The sequence below is a fragment of the Aedes albopictus genome, chromosome 1 (genome assembly GCF_035046485.1).
Source record: "Aedes albopictus strain Foshan chromosome 1, AalbF5, whole genome shotgun sequence".
Taxonomy (NCBI): domain Eukaryota; kingdom Metazoa; phylum Arthropoda; class Insecta; order Diptera; family Culicidae; genus Aedes; species Aedes albopictus.
The window spans coordinates 103,988,053-103,994,060 of record NC_085136.1 but is presented as its reverse complement, the minus strand read 5'-3'; the positions used below and the strand labels follow the sequence as shown (position 1 = coordinate 103,994,060).

Here is a 6,008-nt window from a genome sequence, read left to right as displayed (position 1 = left end):
AGATCAGATGACCTTAACCCAAGGTAGTTCTCGAATATTTGCTAACTTTTAATCCTTAAACACTCCGTAAACGTCCCTTAATTATCTTTCTTCTTATTTTCCGTAAACTAACTTCATCTGTAATTTTAAGTACTCCAACTGCTCTGAACATAATCAAATTACATTTAGGTAACATTACCTAAATGGAGGGACCTAAATAAATTTTACCTAAATGGAGGTTTCAGTGTATGTTGTACTGTACAGTAGTGACAGAAAACGTTCACTGCTCTTTGCTTTTCTTCTTGGTGAAGCGTTCCCTCTTTGATAGAGCCAGCTTACTATTAGCACTACCTACTACTACTTTCAACCCTGAGCTCCCATGACAGCCAGGTCATATTTCTGTCGACTTTCATGTTGCGATGTACTGCAGTGCAGGGTTCCACTCTAACAATAGTCCTGTTTAACGACGTAGGTTGAACTTGCTCGAAGTTGCTGCATCCTACTCTTACACATTTGTCAACGAACGGGAAAGAGCGGGATGGAGCAAGTTCGAGCAAGTTCAACCTACGTCGTTGAACAGGACTAATGTTTGCTCTCGCATTTCCGACTTTTGATGACATCAACAATGGAGCTTCGCGTTGGAGATCTAATAGTGAGGCTGTCATGTACGAATAATATACCGCAGGCATCTATTGATCAAGACCAGCAGCTGCTGAATGTTCTCCACTGATACACACCAGGTGTCACTGGCGTACAGCAGTACAGATTTCACTTTTCAATTGAAAATTTGCATTTTTGTGCGTCGGGTGCAGACAGCTAAAATGGTTTTTGGCTGTAATTTTTTTGGTCCCAGCAAGTGCTATACATAACTTCATGTAGAATAACCCAATCTTGGCCAAATTTGGATCATAAGTAGAATGCTAGATGATCAATTTAATTTGTGAAAATTTGAGAATTTTTGACGCCTTTTTGCCTATCCCCTGTAGTGCAATGGCTCCAATGTTTTCATGTTTTAAAACACACTCTTCTGAGGACGAAGACCATCTATTTCATCAATTGAGTCATACATATTCTATACTAATAACAGCTAATAACAACCGAAGAACGAAACCAGATCGTTGACTCCATTCCCTTATCGGGCATTGGTTTTGCGTACGCCCGTGAACAAACCGAACAACCGATGCTGATGGAGGCGTAAAACACCTCCACTTGATTCAAACAGTCAGTACTAAATAGTACCAGGAATCACCGAACATCTTCCAGCGACAGGCAATCTCCTTAGGTACCGGTTGAGGATTTACCTGCACGTGAGACACTCCACTCTACGATGACAACGCAACGGTCGTACACGTCGTACCGCGACAGGCAAAGCCTTTTGTTTGTTATGACGCCGTGGGTTTTGTCTGATGCGCCACCAAATGTTATTGTTACTAGAACTCATCCCCGTGTCTAGAGTCTCGAACGGACAACACGGTACGGACGGGACTATATGTAGCTGTGTCTGCGCGCCATCATCACTTTCGTAGATTGCTGTGCTGCAATCAAAACCTTTTCCTTCCCGTTTTTCCGGTGTGGCTTTGTTTCTTTTGAAGATTGGAGAGTGGCGTGATGTGGGTGTGTTGGTTGGTGAAGTACTAACTGTCGATAAATCACTTAGCAGTGATGTGGTGCTTCTTTTACCTCCGGAATGACACTGTAGTACTACAGTGTGTCAAACAATCGTCTGTACAGCATTAGTGCTCACAGAACACTAAGCTCATGTGCAGGCTTTGTTCCAGTTGGGACGTAATGCCATGAGGATGAAGAAAACTAATTTGCAACCATGGTCAATTCAGAGACCTTCCTGCAGATGTTCCGTCTATTTGATTTGATCTTACAGCCTTTCTATAATCCCACGTGCACGAGGAAAGTAAACATTTTAAAAGCACCTCCTTGTATTTGGGTAAGACTAAATTACTACATACGAAAAGTACGCATGTATGTAGGTGAACGAAACCGGAAGGGAGCTTGAATGTTACATTCGTGCTATGCCTAGAAGGCGTTCGATGGATATAGGGATGAGCTGGCAGCCGTGGCTCGTTTCTGCGTAAATGTGCCATATAAAAGTAAGCTCACAAATTGCATTTCATTGAGGACAGTCAAATAAGCACCAAATAACAAAAGTTCCATACATAAATCAAAAAGTACATAAATAAATCAATTTCCATAAATAATTGATTTTAGAGCAACAAAAAATATCAATGTTCTTTTTATGTGCCGTTTATAGTTTATCTTTGCTTTGAGGGGACAGGGTTGTTGCCCGGCATTCTTGAATGAAACATGCCCTGTCCAAGGTATCTATCCGGCTTTGGCCACCTTGTGGATGCTAGGTTCGCTATAGAGAGCAGCGGGTTCGAGTTTTATCCTTTGCCGCCACCCATTGTTCTTTTTCGCACCGCCGTAGAATCGTCCTTAGCACGCGTCGTTCGAAAACTCCGAGTTCTTGCAGGTCCACCTGGAGCATGACTAATGTCTCGTGTCCGTAGAGGACCACCACTGGTCTTATAAGCGTTTTGTACATGGTGCATTTGGAACGGGGGTGAATCTTGTTAGACCGCAGCTTCTTCTGGAGCCTGTAATAGGCCCGATTTTCACAGATAATGTGTCATTGAATTTAGCGACTCACATTGTTGTCAGTCGTCAGCAAGGATACGAGCTAGACGAATTCCTCCACCACCTCGAAGGTATTCTCGTCTATCGTGACATTACTACTTAGACGGATCCGGTCGTGTTGGGTTCCGCCTACCGTACCAGCATATACTGTTTTTGACGCATTCACCACCAGTCCGACCTTTGCTGCTTCGCGTTTCAGGCGGGTGTACAGCTCTGCCACCGTTCTAAATGTTTTAGCGATAATGTCCATGTCGTCCGCAAAGCACACAAATTGACCGGATTTTGTGAAAATCGTTCCCCGGCTGTTGAGCCCGGCTCGTCGCATCACACGCTCCAGAGCGATGTTGAAGAGTAGGCATGAGAGTCCATCACCTTGTCGCAGTCCCCGGCGAGATTCGAATGAACTGGATAGTTCACCCGAAACCTTTACGCAGTTTTGCACACCGTCCATCGTTGCTTTAATCAGTCTAGTCAGCTTCCCAGAAAAGCCGTTTTCGTCCATGATTCTCCATAGCTCTGCGCGGTCGATACTGTCGTATGCCGCTTTGAAGTCGATGAACAGGTGATGCGTTGGGACCTGGTATTCACGGCATTTCTGGAGGATTTGCCGTACGGTAAAGATCTGGTCCATTGTCGAGTGCTGCCACCTTTCGATCACCTCACGTCCGTCCGTCAAGAGGCCTCCGTCTTTATCCCTGCATATTTCGGCTCGCGGCACGAAGCCGTTGCGGGATGCGTTGAGCTTCTGATAGAACTTCCGTGTTTCTTGAGAACGGCACAGGCGGCGCTTTTTCTCCCGAAAGAGGCGGGTCTGCTGTTTCCGGTTCTGTTTGTAACGTTCCACGTTCTGTCGGGTCTCTTGCTGCAGCATTACCGCCCGCGCTGCGTTCTTCTCCTCCAAAATCGTTCCATTCGTTCCGTCGTTTCCGTTCCACGTACTCGATGGTGCTCTCGGGTGCGTCGTTGATGGCTGCTTTCACTGTATTCCAGCAACCCTCTAGAGGGGCCTCATCGAGCTCGTCCTTGTCTGGGAACGCAGCCTCGAGATTCCGCGCGTATGCTGAGGCGACAACCGGTTGTTTTAGTCGCTCTAGGTTTAACCGTGGCGGTCGCCGGTACTGTACATTGTTGATGACGGAAAGTTTTGGGCGCAGTTCGACCATCACTAGGTAGTGGTCGGAGTCGATGATGGCGCCTAGATAGGTCCGGACGTCGATAATGTCGGAGAAGTGCCGTCCGTCAATCAGAACGTGGTCGATTTGCGATTCCGTCTGCTGTTGTGACCTCTAAGTGTAACGATAAGGGAGGCTGTGTTCGAAAAGGGTGCTACGTAAGGCCATATTTTTGGAGGCGGCGAAATCAATGAGTCGTAGGCCGTTTTCGTTCGTCTGCTGGTGGGCGCTGAAATTTCCAATCATCGGTCAGGATTCCTCCTCCTGGCCTACCTGAGCGTTTAAATGTCCTATGATGATCTTGACGTCGTGGCATGAGCATCGATCGAACTCGCGTTCGAGCTACGCGTAGAATGCGTCCTTGTCATCATTAGTGCTTCCGGAGTGTGGGCTGTGCACGTGTATTATGCTGAAGTTGAAGAATCGGCCCTTGATCCTCAACCTGCATAGTATTTCGTCGATCGGTCACCAACCGATCACGCGCTTCTGCGTATCACCCATCACGATGAAAGCTGTTCTCAGCTCGCGTGTGTTGTCGCAGCTCTGGTAGATGGTATAATTTCCTCTAACCGTTCGCACCAGGATCCAACACACCTCCTGCAGTGCTACGATGCCGAACCCGCGGTCGTTCAGTAGATCAGCGAGTATGCGGGTGCTCCCAATGAAGTTGAGAGGTCGTCAGTTCCACGTACCAAGTTTCCAATCCGTTACGTCGACCCGCTACAAGCTTAAACCATATATCTATCCACATATCTCTCAGAAGAGGCGAATGAATCTAGGTTTAAAACTTCTATACTAAAAAGTTCAAAACTTCTGGATGTTTTGGATAACCTGGAGGTCTATGTTACAGCTGTTACAAATCATTTCTATCTAACAGCCAGAGCCACAACCCAATCAAAGAGCTTTGTGCAATTTCAACTGAAATATATCATATGTATAAAGAAATGAAACGCGGAATCGAGTGAAGAAAAAGTGGTGTACAGGACATTTGCAGCTGCAGCTATACCTCCATAATGTTCTACCATAACATAATCTCCGTATATGCATATTGTTGCGGCAAAAATCATCTATTCTACCCTTTCGCAAATGGTAAAAGCTGTAAGCAAATGGTATGCTGTAAGCCTCACTGCAGGTAGATCAAAGAGTAGTAGTCATGAGCGAAATCCCAGTAAATTTTGTGAGAATTTATTAGAAGAGTAAAGCAGATCCGGGTTGAACCAAAGCCGATAATAATTGTTGCCAGGTTGGGGATATATTACCGGAGGTCTTAGATTTATGGCACAGGCCTCAGGTTCAATCCCTGACTTCTAATTTTTGCTTTGTATTGTTCTATCTAATTCTTCCTTATGTTCTTCCTTTTCTCTACACATACAAACTCATATAGGCTCAGTGTATCAGTTATGGCTATAGTACCTCAAATTCGCCATAGTTGATTTTCAACCTTTAAGGTTGAATGATTCGTTATTGACATAGTCGTCATCATCGAAAATTCGAAAGCAGTTTTCTCGTTCAAATCTAAAATTTCCACGGTGAAAATGTATTCACTGTGTTGCGGATGGAGAATGAAGTACAGTGAATACATTTTTGATGCAAACATTTAAGTTTTTAACGAGAAAACTGTTTTTGAGTTTCAATGATGACGATATTGTCAATGACGAATCCTTCAATCTTAACGAAGCAAATCAACAAGAAAAAATACAACAGCTCACGTTTTCAAAAGTTGATTGCACACATTTAAACTTCACAAATTTCTCAAATCATGATAGAAATAAATCATGTTCCTTAAAATGTTGGCTTCCTTGCACCCTATTTCGCCATAGTGTATCAGTTATGGCTAATTCCATAAGGAATGCATGTAAATAGTGCGAAGTAGAACCGAAATTACAAAATGTGTCCATAACTGGTACAGGGTTCCTGTCATTGTTACACGTCGTAATAAATACTAAAAGTGGATTTGGCTCCGTTTTTATATTTTTACTATAAAGTATGAAAACAAATCTATCATTTGGCATATCGACAACATTAGTCGGTCTTCTTCTTATTTTTGTAGAAATAGTTTTCCTTAGATAGTGCGATAACTGGTACAGGCACCCTATGCATATGATTAGTCATTGCTAGCACCAGAAACAGGTTGAAGAAGTCGTTTCCCTTTCTTTCCACTTCCAAAGCACGGTGTCAATCTATCATGTAACGCCTACAAATTAT

The 6,008-nt window shown here is 44.1% G+C and overlaps 1 protein-coding gene across 1 annotated transcript in view; it reads left to right on the top strand.

Annotated features, from left to right (window-relative positions):
- LOC109409462 (E3 ubiquitin-protein ligase znrf2) overlaps positions 1–6,008 on the top strand; it is a gene marked incomplete at its 5' end in the record, with an annotated part of 61,210 nt that overhangs the window by 38,089 nt on the left and 17,113 nt on the right.